The sequence below is a fragment of the Mirounga angustirostris genome, unplaced genomic scaffold (genome assembly GCF_029215605.1).
Source record: "Mirounga angustirostris isolate CCGP_5_RB_7025 unplaced genomic scaffold, mMirAng1.0.hap1 SCAF_13, whole genome shotgun sequence".
NCBI lineage: Eukaryota > Metazoa > Chordata > Mammalia > Carnivora > Phocidae > Mirounga > Mirounga angustirostris.
In genome coordinates, this window is record NW_026991721.1 from 58,357,285 (window position 1) to 58,375,070 (window position 17,786).

General features: G+C 36.7%; 1 pseudogene; it reads right to left on the minus strand.

Moving 5' to 3' along the window:
* Window positions 1-175: 175 nt before the first annotated feature.
* LOC123856487 (olfactory receptor 51G2-like) lies at window positions 176-1,096 on the minus strand (annotated as a pseudogene).
* Window positions 1,097-17,786: the final 16,690 nt, after the last annotated feature.

Sequence of the window (17,786 nt, forward strand, 5' to 3'; positions counted from 1 at the left end):
CATTAAACAGGCATTGTTTTAAATGACATATGTTTAAACACATTTTAATACATTTCAATCAGTGTTTTTGAATAATTAATTGATTGATACCTCAAATGGAAGCCATATACTCTGCCCCCTCTCTGAGATGTCTTCAGTCAGCAGGCTATCACAACCAATATTTCATCTCTGTGACTCAGAGTTTTCTTGGGTGGAGCATCTTCAGAATGCGTACCTGAATCTCTTTGGTTTTAACACTGTAGACAATTGGGTTGAGCATTGGGGGAACAAGAAAGTGCACATAGGAGAGAAGCATGTATACCTGAGCTGGTGGGTCATCGACAGGCTGACCAGTGGGGTATAAAATAGTAATACAGCACAGATGTGGGAAATGCAGGTGTTAAAGGCTTTGAGCAGCACAATGTCAGAAGCAATGCTCAATACTGTCCTCAAGATTAGCACATAGGAGAGGAGAATGAGTTCAGCATCCAACCCCAGTGTGGAGAGCATGACAAAGAGCCCAAAGCCACTGTTCACAAGAGTGCTAGAACTGGCTAGCCTTAAGACATCAGGATGAACACAGTATGAATGAGACAGAACATTCACAGGCTGCAATTGCAGTCTTCCAAGGAGCACAGGCAGGGGCAGATGGAGAGCAGCACTAAGGGTCACAATGGCCAGCTCAATGGCCCAATGCGCTTGATTGTGAGAATGGTGGCATAGCGTAAGGGCTCTCAAATAGCCACACAGTGGTCAAAGGCCATGGCCAAGAGCACAGCTGATTCAATGGTTGAGAAAGTATGGATGAAGAAAATTTGCCTAAAGCAGGTTGTAGCTCCCACCTTTCTTTGGCCTAGGAGAAAGACAGCGGCCATTGAAGACACTGTAGAAGCTGAGAGGCCCAGGTCAGCCACTGAAAGCATAGACAGGAAGAGGTACATGGGTGTGTGGAGGCTGGGCACAGACTTGACAATGTACATTATGGTAATGTTGCCCAGCAAAGGGAGAACATAGAGCAGATAGGAATAGCTGTCCAGCAATGAGCAGTCTCCAGTCCTGGGAGATCCATCAGGATGAAGATGAAGCCACTGGCATTACTGTTTTTAAGAACTGCCATAACTTTGGGAAGAGCTTGCCCTGGAAAAATTACAAAGAAGGCAAAAAATTATTCTTTCACAGCATTTTCCTAGCTTTTCATCCCACAGCACCCACGTCTGCTGAGTAATATCACTCTCCTCTTCTTCTTACAGCACTGAGTCCCATTCCTTTAAGAGTTCCACTAGAGTACAAATGCTGTCTCTCTTCTTGGAGGTTTGCCCTAGTTTTCAGGGGGCTGTTTGTACCCTTCACACAGAGAAAATTCCTTCCTCATTTGAAGATGTTTCAAGGTTTGAAAAATGGAAAGGGAAACTCTGTGGTGAGAGCACAGGATATAGATGCATAAGCTAGATTTGTTTTAATGCCAGAAAATGGGTTCTAAAGAAAACTAGATAAGGATAACTGTATTTAATGGCTGCTTGGGAGTTAGAAAATCAAGTATAATAAAGTTAATACTGACTCTGAACTCTGATGTTACCAGATATTATCTTTTGCTCTGAAAGGGATTTAAAAGTAGTACCTGATGCGTATTAAGGAGGGCACGTATTGCATGGAGCACTGGGTGTCATATGAAAACAATGAATCATGGAACACTACATCAAAAACTAATGATGTACTGTATGGTGACTAACGTAACATAATAAAATTAAATTAAAAAAAAAAAAGTAGTACTGTGACAAGAAGACACCAGGAAGGTTTGGGCTTGATGTGTATATCTAAAGGATTAAATCCCTTCTCAATCTCTGTTATCACTCTCTGAAAAAATGCTGGATAGCTGGGACAGATGTGTGAGAGGAAGAAGGTGGAGAGTAGATAATATTTGCAGTTGGAAATACATATATTCTCAATGGCATCACACATTTGCTGAGCTCCTACTGTGTACTCAATTTAAGTAATATAATACAGACAATATGTAACTTATGCCTTTGAAGTTCTAGTCATCCACTGGTCAACACAGAACACATCCATGAGGGCACTCATGGATGACCATGGGACAGATAAAAGATCCCAACTGGGAATCTACATTCTGCTCTCCACAACTCATTTTTTTTAAATTAAAGATTTTACTTATTTATTCCAGAGAGAGAGAGAGCGAGAACAAGCAGGGGGAGGAGCAGAGGGAGAGGAACAAGAAGACTCCAAGTTGAGCGCAGAGCTGGACACAGGCTCGATTCCAGGATCCTGAGATCATGACCCCAGCTGAAATGAAGAGTCAGACGCTTAACTGACTGAACCCCCACAACTCACTTTTCTAAAAAATGATCTTGGGTACCTTCAAAGACAATTATTAAAAAAAGGAATACAGTGTGAAATCTGATTACATAGAGTTCAAAAGAAATGGGCGCGTACATGAAGTTCACATTGAATGATGATTTTCTTTGCTAACATCTTAGGAAAATTCTCGTAACAGCAGAGATTTCAACATGTTTTACCTTTTGAACACTAATTATAATACTGCCCTCTAAAGTCATGAAGAATACCTACAATCCCCTTTCAACATGCAAACCATCCATCTAAGGAAAACCCAGAGAAGAAATTCTGTAAAGAGTGAACAACATGTCAGAATCAAAGCAACATGGTAATTGAACAGTAAATCAATATTGGCAATTATTATAGGACAGGTTGTGGAGGAAGAAAAAGAGTGATAACCACCTAACCAGAAAGGCAAAAAGCAGAGGCAGTCCTGTCAGAGTTGAGAAAGGATCTGCAATAGAAAGGGGAGGACTGGGATTTTGTGTGTTTACACCTATGGAGAGGTGAGGGTGGGTGAGTACCAGACATCATCTTTTTTGTTCTAATAAAAACCCCCTCTGGACGCCTGGGTGGCTCAGTTGGTTAAGCGACTGCCTTCGGCTCAGGTCATGATCCTGGAGTCCCAGGATCGAGTCCCGCATCGGGCTCCTTGCTCGGCAGGGAGTCTGCTTCTCCCTCTGACCCTCCTCCCTCTCATGCTCTCTGTCTCTCATTCTCTCTCTCTCAAATAAATAAAATAAAATCTTTAAAAAAGAAAAAACCCTCTGAACTTTGGTTACAGAGGGTGAAGTGTGCTATGCATAGACTTTGTATCCATCAACTTGCCTCAGCAAGTTTTACTTATAAGCTGTTAACCGCAGTGTATTTTCAAAAGAAAGGAAAAGCACCGCCCCCTAGTAATACATTAAAATTCTCATAAATGCAGAGAAATTATAATTATTAATCAAAATAAAAATCTGAGATTCAGCATTAGTATTCCTGGGAGAATATTTAACATACTGGTATGAATAAAATAGTAAATCCATAGCTAAAACATGACCAGAGTGGGGAAGAAGAAAATTTTATATTTGGAAGACATGATATGATATGCGATAAGCTGGTGATTAATTCACAGAAAGGAAAAGTCTCCAGGGATCCTTGGAAGATTTTACCTTTTCTCTACCTTCTAAGGATGTCAGAAATGAAAGGCTGCTACAATCAGACTCTAAGGCATAGGGGGTGGATTCAATCTGTGTCTAATTCTGTCCAGGGATAGGTAGGTATTGAGCTGTGTAGGGACCAGTCACCTCAGGAATGCAAACTTCCATCTTCCAAGGATAGTGGATCCTCATAAAACATAAGCCTGGGTAGGAAGAATCAGGGACACTCAGGATTTGGGGAATTGCCTGAGACAGGAAAACAGGGAATGAAGACAGTAACAGACACTGCATTTTGTGAATAGTATGAACTATTTTTTTCAATATAATTCAACGCCTGTTATGTATCAGGCACATTACTGGACTTTGCAGAGATATTGGTGTATATAAAGTCAAATTCTAATAGAGAATTATCCAAAGAGCATCATTTCATTTGAGATAGCTGTAGTAATCAGTATGAGAAGAGAGAGAAGTGTTCTAGCAGGCCCAGTCATGGTGCTAAGTGTTTAATCCAGCAGAGGTTAGAAGCATGCATTTCTCTGCCTATTTTTCCTCATGTCTTCCACTGCTGAGTGTGAACAGATGGGGGAATTATCCCTCCTACATGAACATTTGACAGAATGTTTATGGTCACAAAGTGAGTATCAAAATGCTAACTTCTTTATTTGAGCTTTGCCAGAAAAAAAAAAAGACAAAGAAAATTTTAAGATTTTTTAGGTGATCTTGTCCAATTCCCACTAAATTGAGTCTGCAGCACCCCTAAAATGAATGTGAAACTCCCTGTCTCAGAAAGTAAGCTATTCTATTGTGATATTTACATAATTAAGGAAATGTACCTTTCTGCACTGCTTTTTGTACAAATTGGAGAGTGTTCTAAGCCCTTACATAGTAATTCACAGTCCAGATAGTACCTGTGTTCAAGCATTCTAGCCTGCATTCTCATCTGATAAAATGAGCCACCTGGATATTTCCTTTCCTCCCATAGTCCTAAAGGATTTTTGTATGTTTAATATTTAGTAAGGAGTAGCTATATAATGTGGGCATTCATCTACCCATGGAGAAGGGGTGCACATTACAAACTGTCTGGATTTGATCATAAAGAATTACTAAAATGACAAGCATTAACAAGGAGTAGAAGGCAAGATACCTTTGGATAGAGGCCAGGGCTTACAGTGCAAGCCAATGTTCTGCTTTTCTCTCTCTCTTTTTAAAATTTAAGTTCAATTAGCCAACATAGCCATCACTAGTTTTTGATGTAATGTTCAGTGATTCATTAGTTGCATATAACACAATTCCCTCCACAGTTTCTTCCCTAAGTGTCTCATCCTTATAAACTGAGTGGAGATGACATTTTGTTGAATAGTGCCTAATATCTGTAGAAGATAGCGGAAGTTTGAATTCCAGAAACCTTTTTAAAAATACACAACTTTCTAAGAAACATTGCTATGCTCTTTGGCAGAGCAATGCCGGGGGCTCTTCGGCTATACGGATCTTTATTTTTTTTATTTTTTTTATTTTTTTATTTTTTTTAAAGATTTTATTTATTTGAGACAGAAAATGAGAGAGAGAGAGCACATGAGACGGGGGAGGGTCAGAGGGAGAAGCAGACTCCCCGCCGAGCAGGGAGCCCAATGCGGGACTCGATCCCGGGACTCCAGGATCATGACCTGAGCCGAAGGCAGTTGCCCAACCAACTGAGCCACCCAGGCGCCCGGCTATACGGATCTTTAAACTTGTAAATGCTGCTTCAAGCAACAACGTCACAAAACTGGAGTCCTGGAGCTGTTTGCACTGCCCTGAGAAACACTACATGAACTAAATCATGTCAGTTTTTCAGAAAGGCAAAGCAAGAAGCAGACTCTTAACTAGAAAGAACAAACTGATGGTCACTAGAGGGGGCGGGTGGGGGGATGGATTAAATAGGTGATGGGGATAAAGGAGGGCACTTGTGATGAGCCCCAGGTACTGTGTAGAAGTGTTGTATCAGCGTATTGCCCACCTGAAACTAATATTACACTGTATGTTAACTAACTGGAATTTTAGTAAAAACTTTAAAAAAAGAGTGTGAATGCAGAGCTATTATGCTTTCTAAAAATCCTGTAGCTTAGGTTCAATATTATCAGCCCTTTAATCTATCTCATTTAAGACAAGAACGCCACATAGTTCTTCATCCTGGGAGATTTATTAGTAAATATTCGGGGTTGCCTCTATTACAATGTTGTGTGAAAATTATAAATCATAGTTCAGATTTCCAGTTTCCCTCCCTTCCTTCTTTCTTCCCTTCATTCTTTCCTTCCTTCCTCCTTTCCTTTCTTCTTCCCTCTTATCTTTCTTACATCAGTTATTTATGGATTACCCAATATATGTCTTCATAAATGATGTTTGACCAGATAGTTGATCTTAAACTCTAAGGGAAATAATTGAGTGATTGTTGGGTAAGGAAAAAGGGGCCAGGGATTTTTCCTGAAAACCATAAAATATATCATATAAGAGGATTAGAGGTGCTGTATACCTCCAGGAAATGTCCTTCCCGTCTCAAAGATCCTAATACAAAGTTTGCAACTGTATCTAAGATAGCCCATGACTTCTCTTGACTTCCATACTTGAAACCCAAGTAAGCATACAACATGATTTGAGCTAACCTCGTTTGAGGTGCTTCTATAACTCACCAGACACCAGGGCAGGGACACAAGATTGTCATGCAGCTGGAGCTTCAGGAGGCTCCCTGCCTTGAGTATAGTGCCAAGTGAGCAGATTTATAAAGCAGGTTCTGGAGGCTCACAACCAATCCTGATGAGACTCACACCTAATCCTTGTGGAGACGGTCTCAGAGAAGCATCAAATGTGCATGTGCCAGACAAAGAAGTCTGTTGCTAATCTTTGTGTTTTTTGCCAAGTCTCCAGATGATGTACAATATTAGCTTAGAACACACAGCCAGTCCTACTTCAAGCTTCCTTTCTTCTGTTTCCAGTCTAAGACTTTTTAGCCCCTTAGAGACTAAGTCATCACATGGACCCTAGTATTTTGGTCCCAGAAACATCTTGTATCATATTCAGATATCCAGGACATACAATCCTTATTATATCCTTCTTACACCACCTCCCAGTTCAGCAGGTTTTTTTTTTTCTTCTTTAAATTGTATATATCTCGGGTGGTGAGAGTGAAATATCTACAGCACTATTTTCATGAATGATAATATTAATAGATTTCTTCCAAGACAAATTCATTTTGCACTGATTGGTCTTTGTTACAATAACATACAACTAACTTTTCTCTTGTGCTGTCCCTTTCCATCCTCCCTACCTCCTCAAAGTGAGATTTCAAATTTACTGAGGAATGGGTGAAGGAGATTAAAAAGGATTCACCAGGATATCTGAAAAGGTCCTGGATTTTGTTTTGAGGGTGGAAAGAGAGGGATACAAGATACAAACTGTGGTCAGAGTAGGCATGGAGCTGGCCAAGAATGGCCTAAGAAATTGAGGTAGAGACCAAATTGGGTATGAGGTAGAGGAATCAATTAGGGGTACCACAACCACTCACTAGTTCAGTGGTTCACTGAGGCATTTATACAACTCAACACAAATTTATACTCATGGCTAAAATTTAATGTAGCAAAGGACACTGTGCATGAACAGTAGGAAATAGGTGTACATAGTGAAGGCAAGAGAGGCCACATACAGGTTTCCAAATGTTTCCTCTCTTTCTGCAAGGGGCACTCTAGCCACAAACTTCAGGGACACATGAAAGATGTCTCTCTCCAGGGAAGCCTGCTTGAGTTATAATAGAGTCCAGAGTTCTTAAAGCAAGCTAGCTACATGGGGACACATCTGTCACATGACTGGTGTATGTAGACTCCAAATCAGGAAACAGGTACACATAATAAATTCTATGTTTATCTAACATATGTTACCAACCTGGTTCATATTGAACTACTGCTTGGGCATACATAATAACATTATTACTGAGTAAATATGTGAACATTCCAGGGAATTATTCTTAGAGCTTGGTCAAGGGCCATCCGTCAACATGGCTACAGAGATAAGCAAAAATTGAGTGAAACAGATCTGTTGCATTAACCTTTTCTTGTAGGGATCATCTGTGCATTTTCAGGAGTATGCCATGACCTTGAACCCACTGAACATGTGTTGGAAATTCATATGTGTGAAATATGAGTAACTTTTAATGTGACCTAAACATAATTCTAATCCTAGATGGCAAAATACAAAGAACACCAGAAATAATTCAAAACTAGATGGACTGTATTATGGATCTTTAACTAATAAGAATAATATTTAAGGAAGAGAATATAGCTGGAACAATTGTAATAATTTGCTAGAGAAAGAGCAGGTGGTTAAAAAGAAGTTCACTTATTTCAGGGAATGGAACATAATAAAAAACAAACATTTTGAGCTCGAAAATTATCAAAGAATAATAGTGGTAGTTGTGAGCAATGACTAAACTGAAAGTGAAGAGGAGTAATGGAAAAGCTTAAACAAGTGTTGCAACATAATCTTTATATTTTGAAAACTATTTTCAGTTCTATTTGGAGTCATTTGAGAATGAAGGCAGGGAAGCCAACCAGCAGAATGGTTAAATGGTCTACTTAATTATTAAGGTCTAAATTGAGGCAGGAGGAGTGGAAATGTAAAAGTAGTAAACAAATATCAAGAAAGTAAAAATCTACAATATTGATAAGGGATTAGAAATTACAAGTGAGGGAAAGTGAGACCCACATGTAGCATTAAGTTTATATTTTTGACTGAAGTGAGGAAGTGAATGGAGATGTCATCTACATAAATGGAGAACACAAAAGTGGAAGCAGGAAGAAGTTGAAGTTGAGGGTGGAGAAGGATAAGTAAGTTCTATCTTGGCCTTGTTGAGTTTAAGGTTTCCATGTAGCATAGAAAGGGAATTATCCAGGAATGATATGTGAACCTATCTGGAATTCAGGAGGGAGGCTGATTTGAGATTGATATGGTAACGTTCATATTCAGGGGGTTAGCAAAAAGAAGTGAAGCCAGAAAATGCAATGAGTCATATTATTCAAAGAGATCAGAGAATAACCAGAATTAGAGATCAGAGAATAACCAGAATTGAGAAGTGTTAGAGGAGCCAAAAAGTACAGATATTGAAAAACAAGTGAGTGGTCAACAGTGCCAAATATTGACGAAAGGTCCAGTGATGAGATGGAATTTGATATAGGTTATTTGATTTGGTTTAAAGATTCATTGGTGACCTTTTGGCCAAGCAATTTCAAAGGAATAGTAGAGGCAAAATTGGATTATAATGGAGTTGAAGAGGAAATGATTTTTACATCAGTTAAATTATAGGCAAAATGCATACTTAAATAGTCACAATATAAAAAAAACAATGAAATACTTTGTATTAAAGTTAGCTACTGGTTTAATGCGGTGACAGTGTTGAGGTTATGTTCAGGAAAGGCTGCAGAGAAAATTTGGCTGTTGATAATTATTATTTCTTTACTTAGGTGGTATTTACATGGATATTCATTTTATAAAAATCTGCTAAATTACACATTAATTTCCATGCAGGTTTATATTCCACCATAATACATATATTTTTAAATTGACAAGAGGGAGAAAATTAAGACAATTAATGCATATTTTTTCAAGTAGCTTATTTATGAGCCAAAGGGGGAAAATAGATTAAGTACCTAGGGATGGCCATATGTTAGGTAAGAGTTTATTTTATGAAGAAAGAGTCTTAAATAATTTTTTAAACTGTTACAAAGCAGCTAGTGGAAAAGGAGTTATTAGATAAAATTATTTCTCAGGATTCTAAATTAAGGAAGCATAGTAAATTCATGCTTGGTAAGGCAAGAGTATTAATTTCCTATTGCTGCTATAACAAATTACCACAAACCCAATGGTATAAAACAATACAGTATTGTTGTTTTATAGTTCTGGAGATTAAACCTATAAAATGATTTTGCAGGGCTAAAATCAATGTATCTGCAGGTCAAATTCTTTCTGGAGGCTATGAAAAACAATCCGTTGTCTTGCCTTTTCTAGTTTCTAGTTACTAGGTGGTATCTGCATTCCTTGGCTCATGGACTCCGTCCTCTATCTTTAAAACCATCAATATACTGTCTTCTCTCTTCTCCGACTTCCTGCCTCCCTCTTATGGGAACCTGGTTACTATATCGGACTCATGCAGAAAATTCAGGATAATCTTCCCATTTTAAAGATCCTTAAGTTAAACATATCTTCAACGTTCCTTTCGCCATGTAAGGTAACATATTCATTCACAAGTAAAATGTCGAGATATTTGGTGGGCCAAAATTCAGCCAATATTCAGGAGGAAAAAAAGATATAAAAGTGAGGTTAAAAATGTGGTTGAGGGACACCTGGGTGGCCCAGTATAGGCTTAAAATCTCAGGTTACAGGAAAAGTTACTATTATTAATTGTGTAAATGTTCTTTATTATATATTATCTGTGTATCTATTTTACTATGTATTTTGCTTATTACATTACATAAGATGTCTATAACAGTTCAGGTTTTTGCTAGATTATGGATATCATTATTTACATGACACCCACACACAAACTGCTTTGGGCAATAAATTAAGTGATCTCACTCTTTGCCAGGTAGTCCCTCTAATGGTCCCACCTGGACACCAGCAGGGGTGGAAGCCCATTGAATTTTCCTCTCTTCAAGGATGCATAAAGCAGGTTTGCTTTACAATTGGGTAAATATAAGTGAGGCCAAGCCCTTCAGAGTCTTGACACGGCTGAAGAGATAAGAACCTTCTATAACACTAGTCCAAAAAACTGGGTGTTCAGGGGTTCTCAACATGTCAGCATGGGTGGCCACTTTTTCACCACAAACCCAGTATAGGCTTAAAAAGCCAGGTTACAGGAATGGTTACTATTTTTAATTTTGTAAATGTTCTCTTTATTAAGTATTATTTGTGTATCATTCTTACTATGTATTTTGCTTATTACATTACATGTCTATAAATCATACTCCCCAAATGACTGAAATACTGAAAAATGATTATGCATACTTTAGAACCATGATAACAAGTTCTATTACATGGTACATCTGTTTAACTGTAGTCATGTTTGTATCTGAGAAGTTTCTATCAGGATTTGTATTTTTGATTGCACTATGGCCTAAATGATCTCTACCAAGGAAATTTATCTGTTTTAATACTTTTTCTACATTTCAGACATGTAAGACAACTAAGGTAAAAACCAAACATAATAAGATGTTAAGCCCTGAGTAAAAGATGTAAACCAAGCAGAAAAGTGCAAATAGGAAGTGAATCTCTCTTTAATGTTACTAAAATAAGGAGCTAAAGTTTTGAGGATAAATACTTGAAGTGTAACACATATTTTAAACTGTCCCCTGAAAATTACAGAATAGGCCAAGATGATCTATTTCAGCCACCTCCTTTTCAAGATAAAGAAACTTGCAGGGCCTTCTAGAAAATGCAGGACAAAAGAATACACACTGATAGGCTCCTGCTGTTCTCCAAGGCATTTGGATGGCTTCAGCGTGGCCATCAGAATCACTCTCAACCTCTGATATGCAGGGTTTAAAAAATATATACCCAGACACTGAAAAACCAAATGAATTGAAGATTATTAATTTGTAGTCATTACAATATGAAAAATCTCATGTTATTCTCAGGGAGAACTCAAAAGCACAGGTGTAAGAGTAGAAAATATAAGATATTTAAGTTGATTCCAAAGTTAAGTTTACAATTGCAACGTATAAAAAACAAGAAAGAATGAATGCTGATGGAGCTTTTCCTGGAGTATTGGAGTATGTGTGATCCATGGTGAATATGAAAGATGATGATAAAACAATGGCTGTCGTGGAATTAGCGAAGGTGAGAGTTTGAGGGATTTGGGACTAAAGACCTCAAGCCTAAAGTCCAGATGCTGTGAAGTCAAGGAGTGAAGATGCTTGAAAGACAGAATATGATACGACAGATTGACATACTGGAATTAAACATTGTAATTTTTCCAAATGATGATGATTTTTAGAGTCTGGCGAGAGAAATGTTGGTACCTCCAAGTTAGGTAGAGATTGTTGGTATTGTAAATTTCATGGTTTTATAGTGTTTTTTTCAATAGGAATATTAGATATCCACTTGTTTGTTTCTTTCCTGTTACTCCTTACTTCAACAATAATATCATCAAGAAAACAAAGCACTATGAAGGCAAGAACTTTGTTTAATTTAATAATATATCTCCAGTTTCTCAGAAAGTCAAGGACAGAGTTGGTATTCACTAAAAAGTTATCACCACATCAAGGGTGATACATATACAGATGATAACAAGAAGTACTTCATTCACTCTGTCCATGATGAACTATCAGACTACAAACTTCTCTGACTAAAATATGTGAACCATTTGGACTAAGAAATAATGAGAACAGTCCATTATTTCAGATTTTCAATTTCCTGAAAAATTTTTATTGTTCAACGTACATTTGTTCAAATCAGAGAATAGAAATAGTTTTACAGGATAGCCAACCCAATATTCCATGTAATTCAGAAGAGTCAGTCAAACAGAATCTTTGTGGGCATTTGGAGTTATCAGCAAGCTCTTTGCTTCATGAAGCATTCTTTCTCTGTAAGGTTGGGGCTCATTCATGTTATAAATGTGACTTGGGATTCTGATCCTTTTTTGGTGAAGAGCTTCAGAATTTGATCTTGTATCTGTTTGGTTTTCACCACATATACAGTGGGGTTCATCACAATGGGGTTAATCACAGAGGAATGAGGAAATGCATGTTAGCCATGGTCACATAGATATGTGAGGGAAGTTTTGGGTCAAAGCGGTGTAGTACGGACAGGCAGATCATGGGTGTGAAGAAGAGAATCACAGCACAGATATGGGAAATGCAGGTGTTGAGAGTCTTGAGGCGGCCACCATAGGATGCAATGCTCAGTACAGTTTTCAGTATCAGGACATATGAAAAGAGAATGAGAAGAAAATCAAGTCCCATAGTGGATAATACCACAAACAGTCCAAAGATGCTATTGATCCTGGTGCTGGAGCAAGAGAGCTTTATAATGTCAGGATGCAGGCAGTAGGAATGAGATAGTATACTGGAATGACAGAAACACAGCCTTCTCAAGAGGGTAGGGAGAGGTACTTGTACAGTCAAGGTTCGCACTACAATGGCCAAAACTATCCTAGAAATTACACTGTTGGTGAGAATGCAAGAATAGTGCAATGGATGAGAAACGGCAGTCAAAGGCCATTGCCAGTATGATAGCTGACTCAAAATCCTGGAAAGAGTGAATAAAAAACATTTGGGTGAAGCAAGCAGAGAAGGTGAGCTCTTGAGCATCCAGCCAGAAGATCCCCAGCATTGTGGGGAAAGTGAAGAGGGAGAGACCCAGATCAGAGTCAGCTAGCATGGCCAGGAAGAGGTACATAGGCACATGGAGGGTCTGTTCCCTGCGGATAACTGTCATGATGGTCACATTGCCCACCAAGGTTATGAAGAACATGGTGCAGAAGGGTATGGAGATTCAGATGTGCACAGTCTCCAGCCCAGGTATGCCTGTCACCAGGAAGGTGGAGAATATGGCTTTGGTGCTATTGGTGGGGAACATGATGCCAGCACTGCATGCCTTTTCTAGAATGAAATTTATTGTCTCACACACAGATGTTAAAATTTGACTTGAGCATTTGACAACTCATAATACCTTTTATTTTAAACTGACTGACCCTGATTTGTATCTGAGTTTAAATGCTGTTTCCCAATACAGAGCATCTGAGCCTCTAGATTAAAAAATAAGACCTATTTTTTTATCAAATTCTCCAGATATTGTGGCTTTTTAAAGGAAAAATTAAGGAAAAAATGTACACTTGATATTTAGTTTATCTAAGTCCTTTAATTCATATGATGATTTTTTAAAATAAAAATCCAAAATACATAATGTACTTCAAATAAATTTCTTTTAAAAATCCAAAATCCATGCATATTCATACCTGTTATTGTAATTACAGTGGTACATCATGCCAGGCTATCTTACTGCTTTGGTCTACCTTGATCCATACTAGACTAGTGCTACTTAAACTGTTGTTCATGGACACATTTTTTCCATGGACACATTTTAATATCCAATTTTTTTCTGCAATGAAATGAGTGCAGAAATTGAAAATAAGCATTTAGAAACTTTTGCATTAATTGACATAATATATCTGTGCTTCTTTAATAATACTAATTATTATTAGTGTACAATAATAAGGTTATTATTGGATTTTGCATGTATTTTCCATTTCATTTTTCTTAAACATAATATTAGTTATATTTATGAAGATGTTTTGTGATTGATTGAAGAATTTTAAGTATACCTTCACTCTGTAAGTTATGAAGTGCTGTTTCATGTTAACTCATTGTTGAATGTAGATGTCATTTTTTTTCAATTGAACATGAAGAAAAACAAAAATAATTAGTTCTATATATTTAAAAATACTAAAATCTTAGATTGTTTAATTTTTGTTAAATCATGTTCATGGGTTATCTTTTTTATTATAGGGTTAAATATTTTGAGTTTTAATTAATAAGATCTAGGAATTTTGCATAGTTACTATATATTTGTGTAAGCAAATAGTTTGTTTTTAATAACAATAACAAACAAAATGTTATAAAATGTCTATTTTATTGATTTAATTCCATAGGGCTGTGGTTATTTATTCATACAAATATTCAATAAATATTAATTATTTTTCTTGATATGCTTGGCTCTAAACTTTAAGATTATAGCAAAGATCTAAGAAAGTATAATTAGCAATTTCTTTGAAAGAGTGATGTTTGTTTAATATTCAGCTATAATGTACAATATGTCAGAGATGAGACCATTTTCATGGTCTCTGTTACCAAAACTTATTTATCCAGATAAAACCAGTTGTGGATACACTGAATCTCCTTCTCATAGATAGCAAAGTACATATTTCTTTTCTGAGTCTATCCCTCATCAGATTCTGTTTTTATGAAACTAAATAGACATTGCATATATACTTTTATATTCTTCATATAGCAGTCATCTCACAAACAATAAGCTTTATAAATATTTGCATGTACTCCTTGTTCCAACCCCTTATCTACCCTCACTCACTAATGTCATCATTGGTATTGTTTGTGAGCCTTTGTAGAGATGTGCACTGCCAAATTTTCATTCCCTGCATGGAGTTTATGTGTCCTAGCTGTGGTGGCCTGAAAATTTCCCAGCTGTTCCTATTTGAATTCTCCCTTAAGTCTAATCTTTAGTCAGACTAAGAGTCTCAGAGAAAATAATAATTTTTAAGTGTTTCTATAAAGTCTGACTACCTAACATGATATTGTGGATTCGAAGCTTGAAGATCCTACCCACTTGTCCCTGCTCCCATATGGCAGGCTAGTCAATTTTTCAAAATCTCAATCCAAGTCAACTTGGATGAGACTTCTAGAAATACTAACAGGGGATTAACTAAATTTCTTTGCATTATCTTAAAAATTTTAAGAAAATTGGGATTAGCTTCAGAAGTGTTATTGCAATTTTTTACCATTTTTTGAATTTTGTTGTAAAGGATAGAGAAGGTGGGGATAACGTGGCTAGGAAACTCACTCTTTGTTGGATAAAGCTCATTCTGCTTGGTCCAATCATTGTATCTTCCAATGTTAAGGGTCTGGTGCCATGTTTATTCTCAATGCTTTTTCTTCTGCATATATTTTTGTTTTGTTTTATTTTTTTTTAAAGATTTTTCAGAATCTATACTCATTGGTTATCTCTGAACCTCATGGTCAGTGTAAACTCAGGCATGGATATTTCTACACTCCTCTAGTTCAGGAATACATTAAACCCACTGACTTGTTTGGTTCAATACCACTGTCCAACTGTTTAGATCCTTGAGGGAAACAAATTAGGGATATTTTCACAGAAAGAAACACCTCTACATTCCTATAATTCCTTGTATTACAGGCTAGAGTTTCTCTACTCACTAGTTTATCCAGTCTCTTTGTTTTTAGTTCTTTTCCAAATGCAGGTAACTTCTCTTACCTGGCATCTCAAGGCAGAGTGTTTGCTAACATCCTTCAGAGGCAGCTTTCTCTTCCATGTCCGAAAGCAGGAGTCCCTGTGACCTGGTTTGAGGTTCTTTATTATTCATGCAGTTATCTCCTGAGGATGCAATCTCCTGGGAAGTCCCATTTTCTTCTTGATTTAAAGTTCATCCCTCATTGCTTTCTAGGAAAGCTTCACAAATAGCCCAAGTACTAGGTACTTCTTTTGCATCAGGTGACTTGAAAATCACTCATTAAGTCTTGGTGTCATTTCCACCTGAAGTTAATTTTTTATATGTAATATCTACATTTTGGGATTGTTCATATCTTCTACAATATATTTTGAGAATTCTCAAAAGTTAATTGCATCACAGGCATCTGTTTGAACCTACTGTTGTTCAATTTGTACTGTATGTTTCAGATGTGAAAACCTATTAGATGTATGTAGAAATTACCTTAGAATTCTGAAATGATAAACTAGATAACCTTTCCCATCATCATCCCACACTGCCCCATGCACCTTACACAAACATATATACGTAAGTGTATGTCAAGGGCCTTTTTTATCATGTAGTTTCAAATAAAAATAGAGACTTTCAGCCTAGCAGAACCCACAGATTCAATGACATTCACAGGAGTGGTCAAATATCCACAAATTCAGCTAGGAAATATTGTGGGAATAGCAGTAGACCCTCCTTACAATGAGTCATGCCTGTGAACTTGAAAACACTTTTATGTGTATTTTATTGTTTACTTTTTTCATATAAAGTCACATATTCTCACTTCAATTAGCAAATCATGTTATCTTTGAAGAAACTCAAATTCAAATAAATTAATTTATTGGCCCCCATGTCAGACAACTAATACATAGGCAATCTAGGATTCAAAGGTCATTCATGGTCCCAAGCATGTTCTCCCTTTATCAAAATATACCTCAAGATAACATTAAAGTTATAATTTGTATAAGTCTGACTTTTATTGGTAAAATATCTTCTCTCTGATGCAAAGTATTTATTTTCCCTTCTATGGAGAAGAAGCAATTACAATGGAAATCAGTTGATCGGCTGTCTCCACTGATCTTTCTCATCCTGAAGCTTTCTATATCCATAATAAGGCTGTGAATTGAAACCATTAAATTATATAAAATAAAATACCACTGAGAAAAATATATTATCCAAAGAAGGTTGCCATTTTCCTGGGTATTTTTGTTATTATTTTTTGTTTTTTTAATTAAAGATAGCCACGTTGAAATTTACATTATAATTAATAACCCCTTAACCCATTAATTTTCTGTGTGACTTAGATTAAAATAGAATAGGCAATTTCCCTTCTACTCAAAGTTGTGAAGACCCATGATGTTTGCGAAAAGTAGTTAAATGAAGAATGGGAGCCAGAGGAAGATGTCCTGTATAAGTGATTCCTAAAATGTGAGAACAGATTCTTAGATGAGGTGTTCAAATTTATAAAGTTCAGTTACCTCCAGGAAAAGGAATATTTCTTATTTTTGATTCTTCTGTTGATTTATCAGATATATCCAGACCCAACACAGAGAGGACATTAAATACATGTTACATCTCTATTAATAAATCCAGCAATATACTATTTATTGAACAACTTTGTGTATTTTTTATTATTATTATTTTTAGAGGGGAAGGGGCAGAAGGAGAGAGAGAATCTTAAGCAGGCTCCACACTCAGCACAGAGCCTGACATGGGGCTCGATCTCATGACCCTGAAATCATGACCTGAGCCAAAATCAAGAGTCTGAAGTTTAACCAACTGAGCCACCCAGGTGCCCCAACTCTGTGTATTAATGTATTAATGACTGTATCTGTATTCTTGAGATATAGCTGTGAACAATGACTATATGAAATGGCATTATGGAATTTATCAATACATTTAACCTCTTAGGAGCCTTTGAGAACTAAAATATGTAGAATCTCAGAAAACTAGATAACATACACCATCTAATTCCAGCTTTACTAAATGTAAAATTTCTTATTGTTCCCATCAGTGAAATGGAAAACAGAACTAGAACACTTGGATCCATGTAGATAAAACAAATAACTTCATACTTGGTTTTATTAAATTCCTGAAAATAAATTTATTCAAACAATCTATATACTCCTCTGGGCAAATGGAAATTATTTGAGGGAAATAGATTGCTCACATAGAAAATCAGCTTAGGTCACTTATCAAATGACAGTTTATTTATCAAGACTGCTTTCACTTCCCATACCACATTATCTCCACCCTAAAGTATTAGCTATAAAATTTATACATTGCCA